We start from the raw sequence: 15,668 nt of genomic DNA on the forward strand, positions 1-15,668 counted from the left end.
GAAAAGAAAAAGAAAGGCAGAATAGAGAGTTTGGGCTTGGAGAAATTTTTGTGGTTTTGTATGTACTGCTCTTTTTTTTTTTTTTTTCAGGTAGAATATTTTTAATTGTAACAAACTTGTGGTCAAAAGTAATTCTTCAACATGAAAATAATTTAGAAGGTTAAAACTTTACTTAATTATAATAAAAGCTTATATATTTCATGAATATAGATAGAGACACTGAGTTAATAATCAATTGGTGATACTAAATTTAATTATTTTAATGTTTGCCTTTATACTATTTGTTCTAAAAGGTGATTTACTTATTTGTATATATTTATTGGCTTTAAAAATGTTATACAATTATATTTAATACCCTTCTCATAAATTCTATTTTTCTTTTTTTTCCTCTTTTATTATTATTATTATTAATTACACTTTATTCATTTTGTATCCCCCCATAAGCTCCTCCCTCCTCCCCTCCCGATCCCACCCTCCCTCCCCTTTCTGCATGCATGCTCCTCCCCACGTCCACTGATAGGGGAGGTCCTCCTCGCCTTCCTTCTGATCTTAGTCTATCAGATCACATCAGGAATGGCTGCATTGTCATCTTCTGTGGCCTGGTAAGGCTGCTCCCCCCTCAGGGGGAGGTGATCAAAGAGCAGGCCAATCAGATTATGTCAGAGGCAGTCCCTCTTCCCATTACTATGTAACCCACTTGGACACTAAACTGGGCTACATCTGTGCAGGGGTGTATGTACTGCTCTTTTAGAGGACCCAAGTTCAGATCCTGGCACCCATATCAAGTATCACACAATGGTTTGTAACTCGGCTCCAAAGAACTCGAGTGTGTGCATGCACACACACATAAAGTTATATAAAATAAATCTTTTTAAAAAGGCTGGCCAGTTGGTGGTGACGGTGCGCACCTTTGTTGGCACAGCGTTCACTTCACTTAGCAGGATATAGTGGCACACACCTTTAATCCAACCCCGGGGCTTGGAAGGAAGAGGCAGGTTGGTCTCCATGAATTCACGGCCAGCCTGGTCTGAATCATGAGATCCTATCTCAAAACAACAACAAAAACAAACAAACAAACAAACAAACAAACAAACAAACAAAAAGTCTGCTTAATGCCAACAGATTTCCTACTTGAAAAATTAGGGACACTGAGGTAAAGATGCTTTCACCAAGCCTGACAAACTCAGTTCAATTCTCACTTAGGGGAGAGATCTGTCTCCAGCAAATTAACTCACTCATGCATGCACACCTGAGCACACACACACATGTAATTAAACAAAGAGATTTGGGGCTAGAGAGATGGCTCAGCAGTTCAATGAGTTTCTTGCTCTTCAGAGGACCTGAGTTCACTTCTCTAAAACTACTGGGTTCTGCTGCAAGGGATCAGGCACCCTCTTCTTACATCCAACGGTGCATGCACAAGCAGGTGCCTGGACATACAGAGACACATAAATAATAAAATAAATCTTCAACAAATAAACAACAACAAAAACAGTGTTCTGTCTGGGCATCCATATAGTGAACAGTCCAGAGACATTATTGCTATTATTATCATTATTAATTTGCAAATCCAGAGGAGTCTTGGAGGTTAAGAGCACATGCTCTGCAATCATGCTGAGTGGAGTCCACGCATCCCACACACTCCTGTAACCCCAACTCTGAGGGGGCAGAGACATGAGGATGGCTGGGGCTTGAGAGCTGAGAAAATGTGAGCCCCAGGTTCAGGGAGAGACCCTGCCTTAAAAGAATAGGTGGAGGACTGGGTGGTGGTGGTGCACGCCTCTAACTGCAGCACACAGAATGCAGAGGCAGTCAGAGCTCTGGGTTCAAGGCCAGCCTGGTCTACAGAACAAGTTCCAGGACAACCAAGACTACACAGAGAAACCCTGCTTCAAAAAACAAAACCAGCCAACCAACCCAAGAATAGGAGGAGAGTAACAGAGGACACCCGATGCCCTCTTCTGGTCTCTGCAAGCTGAGGAGCATGTACACATGTGCACACACAAAGAGAGACGGAGAGAGACTCACTCAGACACAGACACATGCAAATAAAACAACCAAAAACACCATGTTTACAAACCCAGTCTCCAACCCCTGTAAATCCTGGGTCCATCCCCAGCACCGCATAAACCAGGTGTGTAGTGCATGTCTGTAATCCCAGTATTTGGGTACTGGAGGCAGGAGGGTCAGAAGTTCAAGCTCATGCATGACTACATAGGAAGTTTAAAGCCAAACTGGGTTTGTAAATTATTAAGAGGCTTGGGAACTAAACTCCAGCCATCCCTCCAGCCCTTTAGACTAGCCCCAGACTCACAGAGTTCATCCTGCCTCTACTTCCTAAGTGCTGGGAATAAGGGCGTGTGCCACCACACACAAATTCTTCTAAATGTATTTTTAAAAGAACCACATTAAAGTTAGGCTAAAGGGGCTTTCATTCATCCACTGCAAGGTCACAGAATAATTTAAAAAATACACATTTAATGAGCATTCTGCAAGCTCAAAGTGAAAAATAGAATTCAGAATCTTCTAGCCCATTTATATTAATGTTATTTTAAAGCAATCTGATAAATGAGTATACTGATAAATGAGTATATATAATGCATTTACATAATTTCTCCCCCACTTCCACATCACAGTTCATCATTAAAAATAGTCAGACGGGAACTCAGGAGTTCCTTAATTAGTAGTTGATGCGGGAGGGCCCAGGCCAGTGTGGGTGATGCCACACCTGGGCCAGTGGTCCTGGATTCCACAGGGAAGCAGGCTGGGAAGCCATGATGAGCAAGCCAGTAAGCTCCCCTTTGTGGCGTCTGCATCAGCTCCGGCCCTCCACGAGTGCCCATCTCAGTTGAGGCTTCCTCCTCTTGTGTCACACCGCTTGTGTCACACCCCCCATATGAACCACTAGCCCAGCCAGATACGGGAACTGAGTTGTTTGGGAGCTGGTGAGATGAGAAAGTCATTAAGTAGAGAATCTGCTCAAAATCCACATCAAAAAAACTCTTCGAAACTCGGTCAATATCGGGGAAAGGCACAAGTTTACTGAGTAAGAACTCAGAAACAAGCTATGCTCTGGAAAAGACACACCTTGTTACTAGAGAGACACGAAGACACAAACACTGGAGTCCTGCTGTACCTTTCTCCAGCTCCACCGGGAAAAGTTCCAGCTTTTCTGCTCGCTTTTCAAGTTCATACTCAGATGCAGCCACACGGCCAACTTGATCATTTCTTCCATCATAGTCTTCATTGGAGTATGTGTTGAAAACCTTTAGTAAAAGGCCAAGAACAAATGAAAATACAGAAAAGATGCCATTCAGTATCCAAACTACATAATTTCATGAAAAAAAGAAACACTATGATGTATTTCTTCTATGTTTCTTTTAATTTTGTATGTGTATGTTTACATAAGTGTGTATGTGCATGAAAATGAGTGTGGTATATGTTGAATGTGTGTGTTTGTGCGTGGTGTGTCTATTTGTGTGTGTGGTATGTATTTGTGTGTGATTATGTGTGTGTGCTTGTGTATGTGGTGTATGTTTATGTATGTGCTGTATGTGTGTTTGTGTGTGTCTGTGGGGGTGGGAGGTTTTGTGTGTGTGTATGTGTGATACTCACAGAGAGTGTAGAGGAAGGCACTAGATATTCTGCTCCATCATCTCCTTACTCCCTTGAGTCAGGGTCTATCGCTGAAATTGGAGCTGGGTTGGCAGCCTGCAAGTCCCCAAAGCCTCCTGCTTCTGCCCGTCTCCATTTCTGAGATTACAGGTGCATGTTACAGTGCCTGGATTTTTATACAGTTTCTGGGGATTTGAACTCAGGTCCTTATGCTTGTTCAGCAAATTCTCTCACCTAGTGAGCCAGCGCCCCAGCCCCTGATGCATTTCTCCTAACAATCGTTTGATATTTAAAATTAATCAAGATGCTAGGAAAAGGAAAATCGGATCCAAATAAAAGTAACTCATTAAATTAAAAATGTATGAGTATTTCAGTAATTGAATTTCAGTAACTGAAGAGACAACAGTAGCCACAGACTGCTTTGTGTGACTAGTAATACCCGTCAACCTTTATTTATTCAGAATATAGTAACAAGTGCTATTCCTGGCCAAACTAGAGTAAACTACACGAAAGCTATCTTACCAAACCCAAAACTGAACCTGCCCTATGGTAAGGACTATCCTACCCCTGAGAGTGTAGTGAATTGATACTATAATTACATCTTAATCACAGAATTACCCAAATTGATTTCCATTCTACACTGTCCTGGTTTTTGCTAAAGTGCTTTCATCTCTCATTTTACCTATGTGCAGATTTAAATTAAATTTTCATTGGCTCTTTCTAGGAAACATCTATCAACATATCACTCAAAGGCTGTGAAACATATAAGATATTGACAGTCTTTATTTCTAAATTAAGTCATTCAAAAGACTATGTGTGGCCCTCAGACAGAACTATAATAAATGTGCCTATCTGGGACTAAAGTAGTTATCAAATCACTCAGTACACAGAAGAGCATCTGAACTAAAGAAATGTATCTATCACTAAGTGCAATCATTATCTAGAATAAAAGCTGTCATTATCAATTCAATTCAAAATTTATTAAACATCTAAAGTACATTTGGAAATGCTCTATAAATCTCTCCTAAAATTCTTAAAACCTGGTAGGAAAAAGCTTTTAAAAATACACTAAAACTATAATAGAAACAAAAAGGACTGAATAAAGAAAAACAATGTATTTCTTCCCTCCCAAACTGGCCCTCCTACTTGAGATAAAAGTTTAAATGCATTTTGGAATTTATGGTCTTTTCTTTGGAGTAAACAAGAGAACAGACATAGTGTCCACACAGGGGTAGACGCAATAAGGCTGCTCATGGGCTTCACTTCTCACATCCGTGTCCTTGGCAGCTCTGTGTCTGAGAGGACATGTTTGGACCAGTCCTCCAGCTGCACCCCGTGTTTTGATCTCATGAGTCCTGGAGTCTCACTTCCTCTCTACCAGGTTTCTCCACCATAGCAAACATTACTGTATTAAAATGCATGTCTCTATAATGGAGTTTTATTTATCTCTACAGAAAATATGCTTTCTATGCCCTAACAAATCACAAAACTCACTACTTTAAGCCCTTTTCATCTTTCTGTTCCAGCTTTTGGTAGTCATGTATTAACACTCATTCAACCAAATTTTAACACTCCAACTCAGTGCTAGACACTGGAAAAGGCACTTTCAAGCAGTTCACAAGGGACACAGATAGATTAATCAACTAACGATGAACGTGATGGCTGATATGACAGAGAGATATACAAAGTAAGTTTTAAAAGATTAAGTTTTATTTTTTTTTCAGTTATTTGTTTGCATGTCTATTTTGGGGAAGGCACACATGACAAAAGAAGCCAGAGGAACTGGATCCCCTGGAGCTGGAGTTACAGGCAGTTGTAGTTGCCCTATATGGATTCAGGGAACCAAACTTAAGGAGTCTGGAAGAACAATGCATGTTCTTGGCAGCTGAGCCACCTCTCCAGGCACAGCCTCTGCAGAGCAGTTTTAAAATTTGTCTGATAAAAGTAAAAATGTTGTAGAGAAGAAGATATTTGATTAAACAATAATTCACATATTCAAGTATAAAAAAAGACATATTTCAAGAATAAGACACACATACAGAGAGAGAGGGACAGAGAGGGAAAGAGAGAGGCAGAGAGGTAGAGACAGAGACTGGGGCGGGGCAGGTACAGACAGACAGCATTTAAGGGAAACACTGATGCTCAGGTGCACCGCAAGCACCTTGTGTGGGGGAGTCAACTTTAACAATATATACAAACTATTCTGTTCTGAAAATTATCCCATTAATATTTACTAATATTTACATCTAATTCCACCAAGAGGCCTAACATTACTGCAGCTCCAGGTTTAACTAATAGTTAAATACGGAACAATTTCATTAGCACACAGCAAGTAAATAAGTGTGTCTACGTGTGCAGACCCACGTGTGTGTAAAATAAGTATGGAGAACAGCTTCAAGTAAGTCAACGTCGCCTGGTATTTTTTGCAGAACCCTATACACCACTTCAATGTTCTCCTCCAGTTATAGTGCTTATAAGGTACAGAACGAATGAAGCCTTAAATACCAGAAAATGAGAACTCTGATGCATGTAGCCATCAGAGGACTACCAACATTCCTTTTTTGGAGAGAAAGAACTTTTCATTGTTAGCTCACTTGTGGTATGAGAAAGTACATGAGCATAGAGACAAAACAAAATTTATAAAGATTTGGAAAAATCAGAATTTTTTATTATGGGTTACCTACTACTGACTCAGAAAAGTCATGGAAATCAACAAAAAAATTCTAAACATAACTGGAGTTCAGTAATGCAATGCTGATATTTAAATTGGTTCATAATACAAAACATTAATAGTTTTTGAAAACAAAAATGAAAACCTATAAAATGCCCCAAGATTACTACTTATAATATTGCAAAATTTCCTTCTTTGTAAAACATAGAAAGCCCTACATATAATCCCATTCTATTTGCCTGAGGTAAAATATTTAATGTTGTAAAGACTACCATTGCTCCCAGATTGCTGTAAATGTCAGTTTACAGTCATTTTTAAATTCAGGGCAATTAATGTCAAAATATCATCCATCTGCTGGAAATTAAGGAGCTGAAAATGCACCTCTAACACCCATGGGTATGAAATCTGTAGATGTATATACAAGGACATCATACAAAATTGCTTGGTAATTAGAGATAGTCTACACATATCTTCCCACATCCTTTAAGCCATGTCTAGATTAATTATAACACAAAAGAATGCAAAAGCTGTATAAATAGTTGGTATGCTACATCACTTAGTTAATAATGGCAAGGGAAGTCCACAGTTCAGATGCATTTTTTAAAATATTTTGAGCGTGCAGTCATTGAATGGATATAAAATATGCAGATAGAGAGGATGGTTATATGTACTATAATAGTGATAGAAAGCAAAATAAGATGACTTCTAATTATCAGGCTACAGAGAAGTTTACAAATGCTACAAGTATTAAAACTGGTAAACTGGTTGATTAAAAATCAATGCTGAGAATCTGGGGATATGGTGGCAAAACCTTTGCCTGGCAATTATGAGACCCTTGGCGCAATCCTGATACTGCACAGAAATAAATAATACAAATTATTGAGCCCGTCTGTAATGCCAGCACTCAGGGCCGAGGCAGAAGACCCTCTGCACAAGACCAGCTTAGGGTTACACAGTGAAATGGTGTCACAAAACAAAGGGGAAAAAAAATGCTCCCTGACAATGAAATGCCTTGAGGCCGTAATGAAAGTATAAGAAAAATCAGGGGCTTTTTTTCCTCTGGTGGCAGCCATCAGGTGAGCCAGGATGGGTGCATACAAATACATCCAGGAGCTATGGAGGAAGAAGCAGTCAGACGTGATACGCTTTCTCCTGAGGGTCCGCTGCTGGCAGTACCGCCAGCTGTCTGCGCTACACAGGGCTCCCTGCCCCACTCGGCCTGATAAGGCGCGAAGGCTGTGATACAAGGCCAAGCAAGGTTATGTTATTTACAGGATTCGTGTCCGCCGTGGTGGCCGCAAACGCCCAGTTCCTAAGGGTGCAATTTATGGCAAGCCTGTCCACCATGGTGTTAACCAGCTAAAATTTGCCCGAAGCCTTCAATCTGTTGCTGAGGAGAGAGCTGGATGCCACTGCGGGGCTTTGAGAGTCCTGAATTCTTACTGGATTGGTGAAGATTCCACATACAAATTTTTTGAGGTTATCCTCATTGATCCATTCCATAAAGCTATTAGAAGAAATCCTGACACCTGTCGGGAGCCGCTCCCGTCATTACAAGATGGCGCCGGCTTCCTGCTTCCTGGTTCTTCTTGCCAGCATTTTCGCGCTTCTTGTCAGCATTGCTTCGCGATTTGCGCATGCGCAGCTTTATGTTGATGAGGGTTTAGGCTGCAATCCAATTGCCAGCCATATACTGATGAGGACTCGAGCAGAGCACCAATTACAGACGGACAGGTCGCCTTGCTGGCTATTTAAACGGGGCGCTGCCAGGGGTTTGGGTCCTTCACCATCTGCAAGAAAGAGCTGTACAATAAACTTGCCGCTGAAGAAATCCTCGGTTGTTGCGTCGTCCTTATCGGCAAAGGCCAGTCGCGACAAGTGGTGCCGAAACCGGGAGCCGCCGAACCCCGGAGTGGAGGATCGCTTCGAAGGACCCCGACTGCTCGTCGAGTAAGGATTCAAAGTCAGTGGCGTGAGAACCGCGGTACTTTTCTGCAAGGTATGATTGATTGGATGTGGGACGGATTGTTTATTGCTTGCTGTTCCATTTACATTTTGTTTTGCTGTCTGTGCCTTAATTGCGGGAAACGAGATAAAGTGTGTGTTTCTCCACCTTGTGATACAAACGGACTGTAAGCCTCAGGTAAATAACTGAGCCGTCCTTCCTACTCCTGTAGATAAAGGAAGCATGGGAAATCATCCAGTAAAGCCGTTTTTAGAAGCGGTGCACATATTACTTAAGGAGAAGGATTTGAAAATTTTGAGGTATGTGCTCCGTAATTTTATTAAGGAAGTGGATCGGGTGGCCCCGTGGTTTCAAATATCGGGCGACCTGACTACGGGTTGTTGGGACAAGTTAGGCCATGACTTAGAAGAAGAGAAAGAGAAGGGAACATTGAGGCCAGGGACTTTTCCTATCTACAAGTTGATTAAATCATGTTTGAAAGATGAGAAATGCAAAGACAAAGTGAAAGAAGGGCAGAGGGTGTTGGCAGATCACCAAGATAGTCTATCCGAAGCAGAAAAGGGAATTAAGACCGGTAAATCCCCTAAGGATGGGACCAAAGAAGATAAGGCTAAAGCGCCGAAGGCGCGAAAGCTAGTTAAGAAGTCAAAGAAACCAAAACAGACTGGTAGCAAGGAAAAGAAGAGTGGTGCCCCGCTATATCCCAGTTTAGCGGAGTTTCAGAATTTGAAAGTCGCCTCGTCATCGAGCGAGCCGGAGTCTACAGAGAGCGAAAACAGCTCTTCTGAGAATCAACAAACTGATGAGGAGTCAGGGCTCGACCCTGACGAGCAGGCAGAGTTGGATGAGGAAGCAGCTAAATATGAGGAAGGGCGTTACCGCCCGGATCCGACACCATATGTGGCCTATGCTGGCACTTCCGGGTTCTCCATGCGGAAGTCAGCCACTGAAAAACCCAAATCTGCAGAGACAAAATTTTCCCTGATATCAGAAAAAGAGAGAAAGCGGATTAAAACCGCGTTCCCAATCTGGGAGGACACTCAGAATAATAGACATCATTCTCCTTTAGATCTTAAACAGTTGAAGGCATTAGCGGAAACAGTCCAGACATATGGCGTCAGTGCCTCCTTTACAGTGGCACTGATAGAAAGGCTGGCTGACAATGCCATGACTCCAGACGATTGGTACAATACTGTAAGAGCCTGTCTGACTATGGGGCAATATTTAGACTGGAAGTCCATCTTTCACGAGCTGTGCTCAGCTCAAGCTAATCAGAATATAGCCAATCAACGGCCTCAATGGAATTATGATATGCTTACTGGACAAGGCCAGTGGGTAGTTAATCAGACCTTATACCCACCTAAAGTATATGAACAAATACCGGTAACAAATCAAGGCTTGGCAGCAGCTGTGCTCTCTGCTCTTATTACTCCTTACACTAGCCATCAAGTACAGGTGCTATGCTCCACTCTAGATGTATGGGCTGTGTTACGATGCACCTACTCCGGCAACATTGATAATCATTAAAGGACCGGATCCTATTTTAATAAGATCCAGGGGAGCTGTGTGTATTTTCCCACAGGACCAAGAAAATCCAATTTGGGTTCCGGCGCAATTGACCCGGGTGGTGAAGCAAGATGAGCCTGACCCTAACTTTGATCCTGATCCTGATGTTGAACGGACTGCTGACGAGCTTGGAGGTGGAGACCCAGGATCCTGTCAGCCTTTCCTCGACCCATGCCGGTGATGCATGATGCACAAGTCTTCCCAAGATTTTTCGCCACTAATGACTCTCTGGGACTACCTTATTTGCCAATGTCTATCTTCTGCCTTTTCCTATTTTAAGGAATGGATTGGTGTAGGAATGTTTGGCATGTCTATGCTCGCGGGGCTGTTCCTCTGTTTTTGGTTGCTCTGCCGTTTTAAGAGACAGCAACATCTTAAAAATGTGGCCATGGTGCAGGCTATGTTGGCTGTAGAGCAGGGAGCATCTCCCCAAGTCTGGCTTAACATGCTCAATCGTTGAGACACTGTCTGAACTTGTAGCACTCCTGACGGGCACAGGTTCCCATTGCACCAGGATGCTGTTCAAGACAGACTTCTGCACCTTCCAGGGCTCAGGTTCCCATTGCACGGGACTCAAGGTGCAGAGGGTCTCTTACACTGTGTAAATTCCTTGATCGCTGATGCTGTTGGCTCAGCAGGCTGATCGGTAAACTCATGGTGTGTTATTTTTCTGATTGAGATGGCCTTTAATATATATAAAAGGGGGAGATGTCGGGAGCCGCTCCCGCCATTACAAGATGGCGCCGGCTTCCTGCTTCCTGGTTCTTCTTGCCAGCATTTTCGCGCTTCTTGTCAGCATTGCTTCGCGATTTGCGCATGCGCAGCTTTATGTTGATGAGGGTTTAGGCTGCAATCCAATTGCCAGCCATATACTGATGAGGACTCGAGCAGAGCACCAATTACAGACGGACAGGTCGCCTTGCTGGCTATTTAAACGGGGCGCTGCCAGGGGTTTGGGTCCTTCACCATCTGCAAGAAAGAGCTGTACAATAAACTTGCCGCTGAAGAAATCCTCGGTTGTTGCGTCGTCCTTATCGGCAAAGGCCGGTCGCGACAGACACCCAGCGGATCACCAAACCAGTCCACAAACACAGAGAGATGCGGGGTCTGACATCTGCTAGCCGCCAAGAGCCGTGGCCTCGGAAAGGGCCACAAGTTCCACCACACTATTGGTGGCTCACGCCTTGCAGCCTGGAGAAGGCGCAACACTCTCCAGCTCCACCATTACCGCTAATACACGTAATGTTTGTAAAATTCATACCCAATAAACAATTTAGGACAGTCAAAAAAAAAAAAAAAAAAAAAAAAAGAAAAGAAAAAGAAAAATCAGGGGACTGGAGAGATGGCTCAGAGGTTAAGAGCACTGGCTATTCTTCCAGAGGTCCTGAGTTCAATTCCCAGAAACTACAAGGTAGCTCACAGCCATCTATAGTGAGATCTGGTGCCCTCTTCTGACATGCAGGTGTATGTGCAGCAGAATACTATAGACATAATAAATAAATCTTTAAAAAAGAAAAGGAAAAATCAGGATTTAAAGCAAAATATTAGGATAAAATCTGTAAAGGACTTTTTTAGTTCAAAGAACTGTAAACTAATTGAAAATTCAAAGTGATGCAATCTAGGTTAGAGCCAGGAGGAATCATGTATTCTTCCATAACAATATCCATTCAGTAGCTAAATAAGACCCTCAAGCTGGGCATGATAGTTCACTCCCACAATCCAGCACATGGGAAGCTGGTGAAGGATTGTCCAGGAGTTTTGAGGTCAATTTGGACTACACAGAAATTTCCATTTAAGATTATGCTAGAGTGTAGTAAGTCCCTATGAAAAATAAACCCAGACAGGCAAATTGGGTACAGCTGAGAAAACATTGCAGTTTCTGGTATTCTCAATTTCGATGGTATCACATTGGCATGACACTATTTTTAAAGCCTCCTAAATTCTCCAGCTATGTAGCTTTAGCCAGCCACAAGATCAGGCAAGACTTGGTTTCCTTATTTATGAAATGATGATGATGATGATGATGATGATACCACCCCCAGAGGGTTGTGAAAATAAAATGAGATAATCCAGAAAATTGCATTTGGCTCAATATGGACCTAGGAGAAGCTTTCCTGAGGCAGTACAAAAAAGATGATATTTCCCTAGACACAACTCACCATCTCCTTTTAAAGGAATTCTTAATATTTCATCTACCATCGTCCTGAATGCCCTTTAAGTAAAACTCTGCATAGGCAATTTAATATTAGAACGTAGGCTGGACTGTGAATATTCCTGCTTGTGTCTGGAGCAATGGTCTATCATTACACAACAGATCATTGCTTCTCACAATTTCTGTTTTGCCTGGGACAGGAAGACCCTGAGAGGTGAAAGGAAGACGGGGTTAGATAAATATCTCTCCTTCCATCTACATTGCCTTAATTCTTTCAATTTTCTTGTTATAGTTGTACTATTTTATGCTTATTTTACTCTGCAAAAACATGGATAATAATCAAGCAATGGGAAATTCTTACACCATCATGGCATTACTGCTCTCCCTTCCCCCTTTCTGAGAGTAGTATTGGGATTCCCAGAGTCAACAGCATCAAGATACATATATTTAGTTCAGTCACCTTCACCTTATTCTGTGATATTTCACTGATAAAAGCACACAAAAGGATGTTTAAATTTAAGGTTTCTTGGGGCTGGAGAGATGGCTCAGAGGTTAAGAGCACTGGCTGCTCTTCCAGAGGTCATGAGTTCAATTCCCAGCAACCACATGGTGGCTCAAAACCATCTAAAATGAAATCTGGTGCCCTCTTCTGGCGTGCAGGTGTACATGCAAACATACCCTGTATACATAATAAATAAATCTAAAAAAAAAAAAAAAAAAGGTTAAGGTTTCTTGAGTCAGTGCCAAAAAGCAATATTCTGTTCCTTGATCAACGCAAACAAAACATGACCTCATCTCTGTTTCCCAGCACTCAAGCTTTTAGCCATGATACTAAGCAAGGACACTTTTGAACTCCAGGCTGTACAATGTGAATGAGGTAAGAATTAGCTTATTATAAGTTAATTCATTATCTTATAATCATTATCTTATTTATACTGTAATACTCTAAACAACACTTTTATCAAAACAGCAATGATTTTATCAATGTTAAGTAATATATTTCCTTTACTTCCTTGTGATACATTTTAATCAATGCAGAACAAAAGAAATCCCACATTCTCTGTAAATACAGACTGGACAGAATCTCCACAGTGCTTCCACAAGTCTCGAATGCAGCTGCGGACTTCCTTCTGCTTAATCTTCTTGACAGATCAAATTCGGAAGCTGTCCCAGGTTCTAGCATGCTGAGTTCCAGAAGATGGTTCTGCACAGTGCCGCTGGGGATAAGCCAAATGCTTACACACTCCCACAAATGGACTCCATTCATCACTAGCTTTCTTGGCAGAATCATAGACTCGCTTAAAGATACTCTAATTGGCAACTACTGACAACCTCAAGAAGATGGTCCGCATCTGTACATTTTCAAAAGAAACTTGGTGGTAAACATTCTGAAAGGGGGTCCTAGTCATTGTGGAGTTCTGTGTAGCCCCAAACTTCTTCCTTCTCCAGAACTGGGGCCAGTGTGCTGCTTTGCGATCACAAGAACAGTGTGTAGTAGACTAGGGAATGGAGACATGGAGACGTTTGTGCTGAAAAGAAGGACAGATTGGCAGCCATGACTTCCAGATTGTTGGGGTTCAATGTTAACAGTCCACGGAGATTCTAAAGAGGTGAGGGTGTTAGTTTCCTCCTACATAAACTTGCACCATCTTACAATGAAAGAGAATCCCAAAGTAACTTGTGTTAATGTACAAACATTCTGAGCCAGAAAAGCAAAAAAGACTCATAAGCTTAACTTATAAATCCAGCAAAGCCCCAATTTCTGTGCTTAAGTCATTCTGAAAAGTAATTTGTGTAATAGGTTTTCATAAACCAGCTGTACTATTCTTCAGTAGGATGTGTCTAGCTCCTTATTTGCATCAATCAACAGATTCTTACATGCCAGGACACAGGACCAAAGACTCCAGTTAGGCATCAGTCCAAGAGCCAGAAACACACTGGCTTCTCCTGCTCGAAGTCCCTTTATATAAAATGTTTTTGAACCAGTTTACCCCTCTTCCACATCACTCATTTCACCATTTGTAACTTGCCTCGTTTAATAAGCTGTCTTAATGAATTTAAAAGACTTTTCTTTGGAGTGCAGTTTTAAATAGGATATTTCAAATGAGTGCTAGCTAATCCTAGTGTGTGGCTATGTGACTGGGGATCCTAGAAGGCGAACAGCTCCCAACACCAGCCAGATCCATGGATATCATGTCGTATGTACTTAAGTAATTTGGAAAAAAATATAAAACTACACAGATTCTCTTCAGCTCTTTAACAACTTTATACAAGTGATCAACTCTAAAATCTGACGCAGCAGGTAAGGCAGGTAGATAAAGACAAGGTCCATTTTCCAAATTTTACATGAAAAATGTGAAAGTCAGAAAATAATGCTCACTAGGAAGTTAGTAAGGGCAGATTTGCTTCATGAACTGTAGGTCGAGTGTAGGCCACTAGAAAAAAAGGAAACAAAACAAAACAATAAAACAGCCAACAATGCCCTGGCTTTCACATAATGAACAGTAGAAACAAAGTAGTTCAAAGGGCAATAAAAAAGCTGTGATTTACCATTGTTTCCAAACAGGAGAGAAAAGAGTTGGTGTTGTGGGTGAAGTCCAAAGGCAAAATTCTTTGTTTCTTAGATCTTCCATTTATCCACAAGCCCCCAGCATAGTATGAAGTACATTCCACTTTATCCTCCTGATTGAAATGTTAATATCATCTGGGAAAAAAATTGCCTTTCCAGAAACAGGTAGAATAACATTGCTCAACACTGGCAATCATTAGCCTACTGACCTGCCTCTTAAAGTTAGCTGTCAAAAAGCCCTCCAAATGGCTACAAAACCTGGACTTTCCAGCAACAGAAATGTGCTTTTCTTAAAAGCATGCAGAAATAGGACTGGAGTTTGCACCTACAGTGGGCTCAGCTCCTTCTGGCATTTAGAGCATTTTACATAGGTAGCATCATAATTTCCACACTTAAACCACTAAGTTACAAAAGCTTTTTGGCTTCTGAGCCAGGACTGCAGTTTGGACAGAGTGTTGGGAGCAGGTACAATTTTTTCTGATGTATGAAATACAGTGGGCCATGAATCTGGGCCACAAGCTTTGCAGTGTGGACAGTTCTCAAGACCTTATGCATAGAAGGGCTCAGTTCCATAGTCAACTTGCTGGCATCTAGACCAGCCCTCAAGTCTTTAAGACCTAGTCCCTGCATACCACTCTGAGGCCAAGCCTTCATTCATAGCAATAGCTGATGGTAAGTTTCTGTTTGTTTTGGTTTTGTTTTTTAACATTCCCCCATAAACAAGCAACTCTGTGGAGTGTGTGAAGGATGGACGACTAGGATCCACATGTTCATCTAGTTGAACTCATTGTGCTTTTTACATAGTCAAGCTATCACATTATCCCTCTACTAATTTTTCAAGTCTTTATTCCTACATGCTTTAGTAGGCATTCACATGCAAAACCAAAACTTTATTCCCTGTTCAGAAGAACAGAAAAAATAAGCAAAGTTGGTCTTCAGATTTAGTCAAAATTCTGAAAAGCATAACAGAATTTATATTGACTCCCCTTAATATATACAGCTTGATACTATTATTCTTGTATTATTTGAAATGATGAAAGTTGTCATTGCTCTCAATATAGTCATAGAAGTGGATTGACAGAAAGACCCTATGATAAAATTAAGCATAAATTTTGAATTGATGATGGCA

General features: G+C 41.5%; 1 pseudogene; it reads left to right on the forward strand.

Moving 5' to 3' along the window:
• The first annotated feature begins 7,306 nt into the window (after positions 1–7,306).
• On the forward strand, positions 7,307–11,108 carry LOC129676164 (60S ribosomal protein L15-like; annotated as a pseudogene).
• Positions 11,109–15,668: the final 4,560 nt, after the last annotated feature.

Source organism: Psammomys obesus, unplaced genomic scaffold (assembly GCF_907164565.1).
Source record: "Psammomys obesus unplaced genomic scaffold, mPsaObe1.curated_primary_1811, whole genome shotgun sequence".
NCBI classification, from domain to species: Eukaryota; Metazoa; Chordata; class Mammalia; order Rodentia; family Muridae; genus Psammomys; species Psammomys obesus.